Source organism: Pinus tabuliformis, chromosome 5_1 (assembly GCF_031772625.1).
Source record: "Pinus tabuliformis cultivar Carrire ecotype Pingquan chromosome 5_1, CPIR1, whole genome shotgun sequence".
NCBI lineage: Eukaryota > Viridiplantae > Streptophyta > Pinopsida > Pinales > Pinaceae > Pinus > Pinus tabuliformis.
The window spans coordinates 560,405,027-560,417,993 of NC_142305.1; positions in this window are offsets into that span (position 1 = coordinate 560,405,027).

Here is a 12,967-nt window from a genome sequence, read left to right on the forward strand (position 1 = left end):
GGACGAACTTGGGCATATCGCCTCCATAAAGCCAAGAGCATAATTCATATACTTGTGCAGTTCTCCTCAAGAACAGGAATAAGATAGAGCCTTAATCACACCATAAATTTATGGATGGGAACCATGACAAGAAACCTCTTCTCCTGTCTCACAAGAAATTCCATTAGTTGTGGTAGACTGTATTGTATTGAGGGAGTTTGTATGCAGACAGGAACTATTCTGCACCAAGAACCAAGCTGAATCACAGTCCAAATTCTATGATAGAGAGCTCCATAGGGGTTCCCATAGGCAGTGGGTGAGCCCCACAGCCTGCAATCCATTGCTCTAAGCGGAAACCATTATGGAGGGATAGAATTTGTGTGTAAGGAGGTTAAGGCGGCTAGGGCATAATAACTCTTTTTTATAACTAATTATTTCTTCTAATCAAACGACTAAACCTATTTTAATCGTATAACATATAATGTAAGGCTGCAGAAGAATGACAAGTGGGCTAAGGAAAATTCATTTCATACGGAACGCCTTATAGCGTAATGACGAAGGTCCATATTGTATTTATCATGAGCTTACTTTGCAAAAAAACCCACGATAGATGTCTCTATTTATTTCCCAATAATATGGACTTTTTTTCCTCAAAAGAAACACTATTTCTACCATATATATATATATACACTTATCATATAGTTGATTTTTTTATATTTTTTTATATGATCACATTTGGAATAATGCTTACATTAAAATTTAAGTAGATTTTGTTTGTTAGTGGTTAGAATCTATTGAGAGATTTTCTCAACAATATTCTCTTGTTTTAAAAACTGTTGGATGTCATGATTGCTATTTATTTGGCTTGTAATTTGGCTTTATTGTGTAGAATATGAATTGATTTATGAGTAATTTGTGCACCATCTTTACTCTATTTTTCGTGTTAGTATCAGAGCCTCTATGGGCTTGACTCCCTTCCAAAAAAAAAGCTCGATGGGCTTGACACCCTTCAAGGAAGGCCCAGGAGGACAGGAAAATTCTAGAATTAAATTAATCCTCTGTACATATATTATATAATATATTAGTGTAGGTGTGATTGTTTGTGTACTGGTTTGGTGTGGAGCGTGTCTAAATGTCATACAGATTTGCGTTGAGCAGTGAATGTTGTGCACATTGCCATGAATGATCTGCCATGTTTTAGCTGCCAATGGTGTCTATGAGCAGACACCGTGCCGCCGGAAAATTGTAGAAGATTGCAGAGGAAACAACGAGCGCGAACTTGCTGGAACTATTTCCGCTGTTGTAAACTGCGTATTTTCGGGTTCAGATCATGAAACACCTATGGCACCTGTATTGGAAAGCTTTTATTGGATACATTGTGTTTGGCTCCAGCAGAAGCTTATTCAGCTCCATCGATTGTGCTTTCATCTCATACACCTATTGAAGCTCGTATGTTGATGGCGATGGCGATATAAGGGAAACACCCTCTCATTGTTGGGGATTACTCGAAATAATGTGGTACCTCCAACAATTAGTATCTCGCACATCATCATTTCAATATTGTCGGATTAAAATTTACAGGTCGCATTTCAATGTTTTGTGAGTTTTGAATCGTTCTGAAATGATACGTTGAAACATTACGGGTTGTTTGACATTTTCTTTTGTTCCAAATTCCATCCTTTCAAATGCTATACATATCTCCCGTTCAAGCTCTCTCTCTTCAAATGAGCACAGGAGGAAATTTATTTATATGACATGAAGGATGGGGACGCCTACAATGCCATTGACAGAATACGATCAGATAGGGACAAAAATGAACAGATCAAGGTGCATGCCAGCAAGCTGATCTGCAATTATTTCTTCTTCAGTGTCATATCGCATAATATGAAATTGAGGACAAACACGGTGAGCGCATATGGAGAAAATTTTGGGTAGCTACAAATAAAATTATTTTGATTACTTCAGCGGTGGGGTTTTTAGTTATGCTGTAGGTGTTCACATTATATGTGTGCTTTGACCTTTTTTGGGACGAGAATATGATATTAATCATATGGAAAAGATGATAGAGGTGCACTTAAATAAAAATTGTTGGGTTGGTTTAAGTGATTATTTATTAAAATTATATTTATATTTGGTTTGTAAGTCGAAGTTCCAGAACCAATTAGTGAACAATGAAATATAATTATATTAGTGGTTCTAGAAGTCAGAACCAATTAGTGAACAATGAAATATAATTATATTAGTGGTTCTAGAAGTCTTTAGGTGCCAAGAGAATGTATTACTAAGTTAATTCTGTGAATTTGTTATATACTGATGAATCTTGTTGTGCTTTGAGCTTGAAGAGCATCAACTACAAGTTATGTTATGAGATCCATGTGTGTTGAAATGTCAGTTGCATAATTGACTACTGGATATAATCCAATATCGATATTGTCCTTCCGGAGATTGAGAAGCCTCCATTATACAAAGTTTGACAAATATGGTTAGAGGTGGTTATGTCTTAAATGAGTTGAATGGGAAGCTCAAAAACTGTGTTGGTTAAAAGAGCGTCGTTCGAGAGACTTCAAAGTGTGGATAAGTGTCGAGGAAGACCAATAAGACAGAGGTGACATGTGAATTTTAATTTGTCATTTTTGTCTTAATCTTTGTGATAATGTAAATGTAAGCATTAAAGGGGCACTTTGAATAATTCTTACATTAGAATGTAGGCATATTTTGTTTGTTAGTGGTTAGAGTCTATTGAGAGATTTTGTCAACAATATTCTCTTGTGTTAGAAACTGTTAGATCTCATGACCACTATTTATGTGGCTTGTAATTTGGCTTTGCTCTGTAGAATACGAATTGATTTGTGAGCAATTTGTGCACCATGTTTACCCCTACATTTTTCTTGTGTCACTTTCTTACCATTCTTTGTTTTATTGTAGGCTTTGATTTTTAACCAATAATATGAGAGAAAAAACACACTATTTAATGAAAGCAAAGGGATTGAACAAGAACATAGAAAAACACATAAACTTGAGGCAAATAAGAGGACAAAGCATATGCGTAATTACATCCCAATATAAAAAAATTGAAAGAAATTATTGAGAAAATATATACCATGGACTATGAAGAGTATGAAATTTATATTTTTGTTTTGAGTTTTTATTCTTATTTTAAAGTCGTAAATTTTGAATATATATTATTTTCTATTATGAATAAATGTAAACTAATTTATCATTGTTATAATTCAAATTAAATTATGTAAAGCAACATATATAATTTTTTATTAAATGCTTTGGAATTTTGGGCTATTAATATATTTCCTTAAAAAAATACTTAATTAATTAAAATTAGTTTTAAATCTAGTTTCAAGTTTTATTCTAAAATCTAAAAATTTATTTATGTGAGAAGGTTTCTTAATTTTTTTCTAATATCAATTTGAAGTTTAAATTTTTATTATGTTACTTCTTGCGCAATGACATTTATGACCGTCTCCAACATATTAATCTAGTATGTATCGTGGAATTTTTAGTCTGTACCGGGAAATTTTTTCAAATTTCCTTAGTTAACTATTGCTTTTGATATTTTTATAAGTGATGACATCATCACGCTGTTACATTCCCGTCTACTGATTTTGAGGATGAACGTCATCACCATAAAATACTGTAGACCCTGTTGTACATTCCAATGCTTTATAGTACTACTTGAACATTGCGGCATTATTTACTTGCTAATATTTTCCTTGGATTCATTATTCTCGAACTCACCTCGAAACAAATCGGAGTTTGGCTTTGACTATGAAGTCAGAGATCGGACTTACTCTCTTGTGCCTTCCACTTCACATACTCCTAATACGTGCGAACCGACTATGTTGACTAGAATTCTAATCAATCGATTTCTAAGATGATGAAGTGCATGATAACATCATATCTATCATATAATTGACAAAGGGGAAACCACTGCTCCATTTTTTGCAACTTCATTAAAATTCTAGTAAATTTAGTCATAAAAATTGTTAATTTTGTTCAACAAAATAAACAATTTTGTTTCATACATGTCATTCCATCAATTTCCTTCCTATTTTTTCATTCATAACTTTTTGCTCGGCTAAAATTTAATCATGTCCATTTTCATCAAGACGTGAAATTCATTTCGTTGTGTACTGATGCTTTCTATTCACATGAACTTGAGGATTTTAGTAGCTTTGTTTTGTTGTGGAAGCACTGTGATATATAGGCTACTGGAATTTGAAAAGTGTGTCACTGTTATTCATGTTATTTTCTCAGAAGGAAGGAAGAAATAGAAAGGTCTTAGGTTTATATATGATTGAACACACATGACTTAACATACTTTCAGACGGTTGATGTTCGCTAAGATATGGGTCTATAATTTTCACAGAGATTTACTAGCGAATAGTTTCCTGATTAAGAATAGTTGTAGTTGGCACGGAGACTATTTTCTACATACTTTTTTGTAACACCTCATATTTTTTTTGCATTCTAAATGATGAAGAAAATATTTTTGTTGCCTTCATGGTTGAAAATAGCGAAGCTGACCTTTTTTCTTCTTTCCATTAAGGATTCTCCGAGCAAAAGGAATCTTTCATTGGTCCTTATCGATTTAATATGCACACCGTTTTGAAAGTGAAATGTGCAAGTCTTGAGTCAGATCTTCGGAACAAACACTGGCCTGTAGGACTAGTTGTGCTCAAGGATTTTTGTTTGTGTGAGGACATGGGACTCCCAACCACGACTAGTTGCAAGTTGGGCCTCTTTCTGAAATTTGCTTCTGCGCCTATAAAAAATGCTAGCTTATAAATTTGTTTTGTTGTTTTTTCTGAAACTGTTTACCAATTAGCTTAATTATATTATGTGTTTGATAGTAATCAGCTTAAAAATTGGCAGTGTAGGGGGCCAAGGTGAAGGGGAGGATAAATTAGATAAATTATTGATGGAACTCAAAGAAGATGTCATCAAAAGCATGGAGATTGGTGCTGTCTATAAAGATTATGTACGCATGTTTCTCAATTTTTACCCTTCTCAATTAGTTTTTTCTTTGATCTGTTTTTCATGGAACCATCATATTCATCCTTAGGTTCAAGTTCTGTTTTCCTCTTCTAAGACTGAATTTAAAATGAAATTTAAACTAAATCGATGGAAGCTAAGTCCTTGTGATTCTTCAACCTTCCTTCATAACTTTATTTTTAACGTGTAATTATCATAGAATGTGATTTAACTAGTTTTTGTAGGGTTTGAAATGTAAGTGCGTATAAAAAGTATGCTTAATTCTTCCTTGATTTTAATTCATAGAGATATTATAGAGTCCATGAAGAAATGAGTCATCATAACTATGCAATGATTACGGAGTCACTCTACTTTTTGAGCTTGTCGGATAGTGTCAAATCTCTACCCTTGGCCGAGCTTAGTCAAACACAGTTTTGGTCAATGCTTTTGTAGAGTTGACAGCTCTTTGGGCTCATAAGCCAGTTAAAACTGGCCAAACTCTGTTTTGGTCAATGTTTTTCAAAATGTTATTTTATTTTATTTTTATTTTCATGGATGATAAAATTTACAAATGTACTGACTCGAGTTTCTCACTCACTAATAATGAGCGCTTTCTAAAAAAATCAAATATTACACGCCCCATCACAATGGGGATATTTTTGATACAAAGCAACAAACTCTAACCTACAAGCAACAAATATTTTATATCCTCTAGGATCCAAGAGTAAACACCTTGGCACATGCACCTTCTTTAGATTTTGACCAATCAAAATACAAATTCCGTAATTCACATTTATGATTAGAATTAACTTCATTTGATTTTTTATTTTTTTTGTTACTAACTTATTGATAGTCAAAAAAACAGATTCTTGTTTGTTATTTGTAAAAGGAGAAATATTAGCAACATAATTAACAAATAATGAATTGATACATAAAGAATCAATGAACATTCTAGGTTCATTAGGACCATCAATGTTAGTTACAACGTGACACATATATTTCTATTTGTTGACTCTAATATTGTTGGGTTGTCCTTTCCAAGGTAACCATAAATGTGTTAATCTATAGACATGTAATCTTTTAAATGTTGTATCCAATTCCAACTTAAAAACAAATGGTATGCTTCAAGAATGTCAGAAATAACTATGTCATGGTATGGTGAACCCTATGATCAGATGACAATCTAATGAGTACATCAGTAAGATCTCATACCACCTTCATGTTTGTCCTATCAAGTTGATAAATTTTAGCTTTGGAAGGCTAAATTTGAGCATTTAATTTCTTGCAAACTGAGAGTGGAATAACATTTAAGGAAGCCCCAGAATCAATCATACAATTATGTGCATTCTGGTTAAATATCTCATAAATAAGAAATATTGGGGGTGGATTTCTTTATTGTGTAGGAATATTATTTGACAGACGTTTAAAAATATGCACATGGTCAAATGGAGGTCTCTCAAAAATATCTACCTCTATGTGAAACAACTTTATTCTCAGTCGAATTTTCAATAAAGTGTTGTTTAAATTTTGTTGAATGAAAGAATTTTTCAATAGTTCAAACAATGAAATGTTAACCTTCTATTTTTTCAGTTCTTTAATTGAGTTGTATTATAAGTTTATAATAGTAGTTTTTTGCACATTTATTGGTTGTTTTTTGATGCTCTTGGCTTTATCAGCAAGAAACGATTCTTGTTTTTCAATTATATTTTTGCTACGTGTATTGTACTGGTACTGATTGGCAATGATTGGATGAGGGCCTTCCTCAAAAAATATATTTGATAAGTGACCTAGAGCAGGTTGTGGCAAGTCATTTTTCTTCTTTAGTATTAATTTCAACGTCCTCTACATGATTTTAATTAGAGGTAATTTCAACCATTATTTCTTGTATAGTATCAAGTAATCCTTCAGTAGTAAGTCCCTCATTTGGAGGTAAAGACTTATTTTGGACAGGATTCATATAAGGATTTCTAAAATTTGATTTGTTGGAAGAACTTTCTGCTGAATTATTTTCCAGATTTGACAATTTATTGAGAGCCTTTTGGAGGCTTTCAAAATCAAAATGGGAAGGTTCTTTCTTTCTGGAGGATTTTTTTTATGTTTCATACTTCTTATAGGAAGAAAAAACCATGTTATATTGTTGATAAGAATTGGGTTTAAGACTAAGGATATCCTTTTCCATGAATATGGCTTCCTCAAAGGTCACCTATATTATATCTTTCTGGGCTCTCTTCACCCACATGGCTATATCATGAGATAAAGCATTTAAATACTGGGAAACAATCATATTTTGAGAAGGCATAGATTCAACAAGAATTTTATTTTTTAATGAACAAAATCTAACAGTGAAATATTTTACCTTCTCTTTATTCTGCATTTTCATATTTGACAATTCTATGAATAGGAACTTGGGTGTTTTATCATGTAAAAATTTCTCCATAAACATAACATAAAATTCTGCCCAAGAAACGATACTTTAGAGAGGCTGAGAGAGATACCATGCAGTGGCCTTCCCCTCAAATGCGTAATGAACAATATGCATACTACGTCTTCATGTCAATTGGCTAACATAAATTCCTTGATGTGATCCTCAGTTGGGTGCTTGGAGTTGGGATCGGATTTTGGGAGAAATATTTGAGGGTTTCTTAGTAGGCGATTCTTTACGCGAGGTACAATAATAATGTCCTGATATAGTGAAGTCGTTGCAAGATTATTTTGTGGGTTTATTTTATTAATCACCATCCTTGGGGATCCTTTATGTTTCAATTACTTAGAAGAGCCTTCTTCACTAGAGGAGTCTATTGAGGAAGACAGTGAGCTAGGCAGGGAAGGAGAAAAATATGAACCTGCAAGAAAGGTCAATTGGTTGGAATCACCAGTAGGTATCTTAGATGTAGATAGTTTAAGGTCAAAGATTCTGCCAGTTAGATTGTCATGCAACTTATTGTTGAAAGTAGTGGTAGTTTGAGGGATGTCTTCATGTGGATCCAGTATTATGAGTTCTTGTGACTATAGGTCAAGAGGAATGACTAAGTATTGAGATAATTTTCTTTGAATAGAAGAATTTTGTTCAAATATTTCTTGAGTTTGAGAGAGATGTTCATGATATATTTGAAGAACGTAGTAAATTTCAGCTCAGATATGTCATTGAGTTAGAGTTGTAGGTTTGTTATTGGTCTATTAGGGTTGTGGCTAACAACTAGTAGATGTATCAGGAGGGGGAGGGTTTGTATGACTTTTGGTGATAGTAGGTGATCTAACAATTTGTTTTTATTACTTCCTTTTGCCATTTATAGTCGAATGGGTCCTCCTTCTAGCACCATTTTGTTGACGTGGATTTTGTGCACCCTTGTCAACAAGTGAGAAACGACCCAGATTGGAGCTATTTAAATAGCCCTAGATTTTTGGTGTGGTTGTCCTCGATGGCTTTTAAGGCTCCATTAGCATTTGGATTTCTCCTCTTGTGAAGAAGAATCCAGGGAAAAAAATAATCCTAACAAACTAAGGTTAATATAAAACTAATCTAAGTCTAATGTAACTACCTATTATTAACATAACTAAGATTTTAAATTAATAATCAATTAAATATAATACATCAAAGATTAAATTAATAATACAAATGAAATAAAATAGTCCAGACAAATCATAACAGTTAAAAGAAGAAGACTGTATATTTCCTTTCACTATCTAATTCTGATTTATATCTACTATTTATAAAGTTAGATTCAATATTACTATACAACAATCTGTTACACAAATATATGTTATGGAATAATGTAACATAAACTAAAGAAAATTATTATAATACAAAATATAGAAGAATATGGTACAAGAATCAACACCAGAAGAAATTGTAACTGGCCTAAAAGAAATGGAATATAATTATCTACAAAAACAGTAAGAAATGTACTCCCTAATTTTAATTTATATATGAAATTATAAATTAAAATTAAAAAAGAAAAGAAAAGAGTAATCCTCAATATGAAAGAAAAGACAAACAACTACTAAAGTGCAATTCTCTTATCTTTTGAACGAATGTAGATCAAATTGTATATGTTCTCAGGATTAAGATCAAGAATCAATGAAAATGAATTTAACTAATGCCACCTACTTTCTATTACTTGCCTGAGAAATAAAGGATCCTTATAACAATTTCATAAAATGAGTAATCTTGAGATTACTTGCTTATGAATCAAATTAATAAGCAAAAAACCGAAATGAACACATACACTTAGAAATCACTATAGCATAAACATTAATTCAATTCATATGTGAAAGATTTCATTTTTTTGAGTTATAAATCTTTGGAATAAAACCACATAAATCCACATCAGATATATATTACTAGATCGATTATCTACATATTGACACATGTTAAACACACATGGAATGTGGAAAACCAAATGGGATAAATGTGACTTGCATTCTATGAACAAAACATACATATTTATACATTTCCTTGTGACCCTTGGTCTTCATATACAAAGTGGTCCCTTGGACTCCGGTGATTGTTCACATTCCACATAAACCCTTAGTGTATTATGTGTCTCATATTACCCACCTTAATCTGAAAGGGTATATACAAGCCCAAGAAGAGAGCTGTAATCCAAAATGTTAAAATATGAATGGCAAAAATAGGTTTAATATGCTCTTCGTGATGATGGTATAAGGTGGGAGAACTCAAGGTATCAACCAGTAATGGTTTAAGGATGACTACCAACACTGGAATTCTTAATGCAATTCCTGGAACTCTTCTAAATCTAGCTAGAAGTTGAAGTCTTCTGCTATAGGAAGTGCTCCCATCTTTTGTGAAATGGGAGACCTTTCGGTGTCAACCTAGAATGGTTGTGCAATTCCTGGAACGCTTCCAAATCTAGCAAGAAGCTAAAGTGTTATGCTAGAGTAAGTGCTCCTTAATTCTTTGAAGTGGGAGATTATCAACCTGGAAAAGGGAGGTCTTCACCCTACGGAGAAAAGGGAGAACCTCAACCTGAAAAGGGAGGTCTCAACCCGTGGTGGTTTAACGACAACCACCAACTAAAAGCATGCTTAGCAGCTCCATGTTCCAGTGGTGGCCCAGGGTAACTTGATGTGGCTTTGAAGCTTGTATATGACCGTCAATTCCCCCCCTATTAGATGAAAGGTGAGAAGATGAAGAAAAATCAACTACAAGAATTTTTAATACTATAGAAGAAATTATGACATATGACTGAAATATCTTCTTGGTTGTTGAAGCCCATTGCCAAAAAGAAATGTTAGATAAACTTGACTCGAGATAGAGTCAAAGTTGACCAGATAAAAAATTGATGGTTTTGGGGCACATGGTATTGTGCATCTATAGAATTTTGCCCATGGTATTATATGTAATGGAGTTTATAAAAGGCTGGAAGGACTTCATTGTAAAGTAGGCCTAGAGGTGAGCGGTGAAGGCTCACTTGGTCGGATTGGCCAAGGTTTGGCCAATGCTAATGAGATATAATTAGGTTGGGTTTTTCCCTGGATTTGGGGTTTTCCCGAATAAACATGTGTGTTTATGTGTTTATGGTTGTTGCTGGTTATTTTTTATATTTGTTCCTCTCGGTAATTCTCCGTAATTAATTTGTGTTCTCGGGTAAATTGTTTAACAAGAAATCCATCCAAGATGAATCTTTGTCCTTTCTTTCGAAGCATTTATTTGAATGATGAGTGTGCTCACCAAAATGTTCACATGGATGGAGATCAAAATAGTGATATTTCATATGGCCAACTCTATTACAATGTTGGCATTTCACAATATGTTATGTATGAAGAAAAGGAACAAGTGAATATGAATTGTCATGAATAAATCCAACACTATGAAACTAAATAAGCATAAAGTAGTCTGGAATACGAAACGACACATCCTTTTCATATCCAATATTGGTTCTATTTATGTTGTTGACAAGCTCTTCCCAAGGTCTAATAATGGTCTTCGGAAGTGCAAATTGCATTTTTGCATCTTTGTTCACATTTTCTCCCAAAATAGGTACTAAATCTGAACCAACCTCAATCTCATTAATCTTATTACTTTATGACAACTGATGGGACTATGTTTCAAACTCAAATAGAGGGTTATTTTGAAAAAATACTAGTTCGAAATGATGTCTACACTGTTGTAGTTCATCTTGTTGTAGCTGAGATTTAAGTCGTAAAAAATCAGTTTTGTCATATGCATTTTGCAGATAGATTTTAATGTTAGAAAAAGTGTCCTTGTTGATATTTATCAACCCATCAAGAATGGCGAGTATGAGAGTATTCATTAACTCTAATATTTCATAAAATTTGGAGATTGTGTCAGCAAAAATAAAGGCTCAAGGTCAACAAATGAGGAGTATCACGTTTTCAGGACATGTGTGCAAAGAGTCCAAAATATTATTGAACCAAACAAGGAAGTAGTTTTAGTATTCCTTCAACACTATAACTTTCTTGCCCAAAACTTGCAAGGAGACAACAAACTAGACAATGCAAATTGGCTCTTGATGGGGACTTCTATATCTCAATTCTTGCTACAAACAAACATAAACGAATGCCAAATGACCAATATTTGTTCCTAATGAAATGTCCTTTTATTTGTTGTCTAAAACCTTTGGATGACATAAATATGTTTAAACTCAGAGTAGCTTGTATGACCGTGACCCTTCTAGTGGCATAAATTTGTCTTCAGTGCACATATAAACTTTATCAAAACCAATTCACATATAAATCAATTCAATGTTGCATATTTAACTTCAACATATAACCAATGCACATATAAGCATTATATAATCTCACTAGAGCCAACGATATGCCATCATATGAACCAACACCATATAAGGAATTCAAAGCATATATATTCATAGAATTCAATATAATATATATATTTTATCGTTAAATCGTTCACGTTCACATATATATAACCAGTTCAATGCTTTAACATTTTGTATTGACCCGTGACAACAAACAACACACATGATTTCAATCTTCAAGACAATTAAATAACATGACTAGAATATGCACAAATGATGAAGAGCTTGCACAAACTTCAATGTATTGGATAAAGTATGATACCAAATGCTTCATTTAGTGTTCATCAGAGAAAAAGATGCAACACATATATGTAAACCAATTCAACAGACATAGACAAATGAACAATGTATATCCAAATGCATAAACGAATTCTGACCTTTGGGATAAGATATTTAGTGAAAGGTGTAATGGGGGACCTATAGTGGTTCAAACTCTGGAGATAGCTTGTATACATCCATGGGAAAAACACACCTCAGTCCTGCTCCATTTTCCGCGTACCTCGCGTTCACACTGCAAAGGGTTGTAGGTGAATGGTGCATGCATGAAATACAAATAGGGAACTAAACAAAATGAGCACAAAAGAGATGAGAAGTGGGCACACACCAAGGAAAATGTTAAGCACAATAGATAAATACTTGGAGGGACATGTTTCGACGTTGTTATGTATGATGTACTATCATGGTTTCTCGCAATAGTTTACAAAGGCATGAGGAGTATAAGCTTGTTAGTGGACCATTAAGGTTTCTACTAACAACAGTTGAGCCATATTGTAGCCTCACTAAATCAAGTAGTAGAAATGTTTTACTCGCATTTGTACTAAGAATGAAAAAACATTAGATGCATAGAGACACGAAAAATAAAAACCCCTCAAATCTTAATAATCAAGCCCATGGATTGTTTTGGAATGGATTGGATGCGCATAGCACTGAGTCAACAAGTGTAGTCATAGAGAAGTAGGAATAGCTAATGCCTAAAGGATAAATAGTATGTTTCAACCAGAGAATAAATAGATTTTAGGTCTCCTCATGGCAATACACAAAGGCATTGGGTTATGTAAGTTTGGCCCAAGCATTATTATACAACAATGGTAGTGGGATGCATTTTTGCAAGGGAACATAACTTAACATGAGTTTTTCTGATAGGTTTATTAGATAGGGGTGCAGCAAGGAAAACAAACGAATATCTTCCCATAGCCACACAA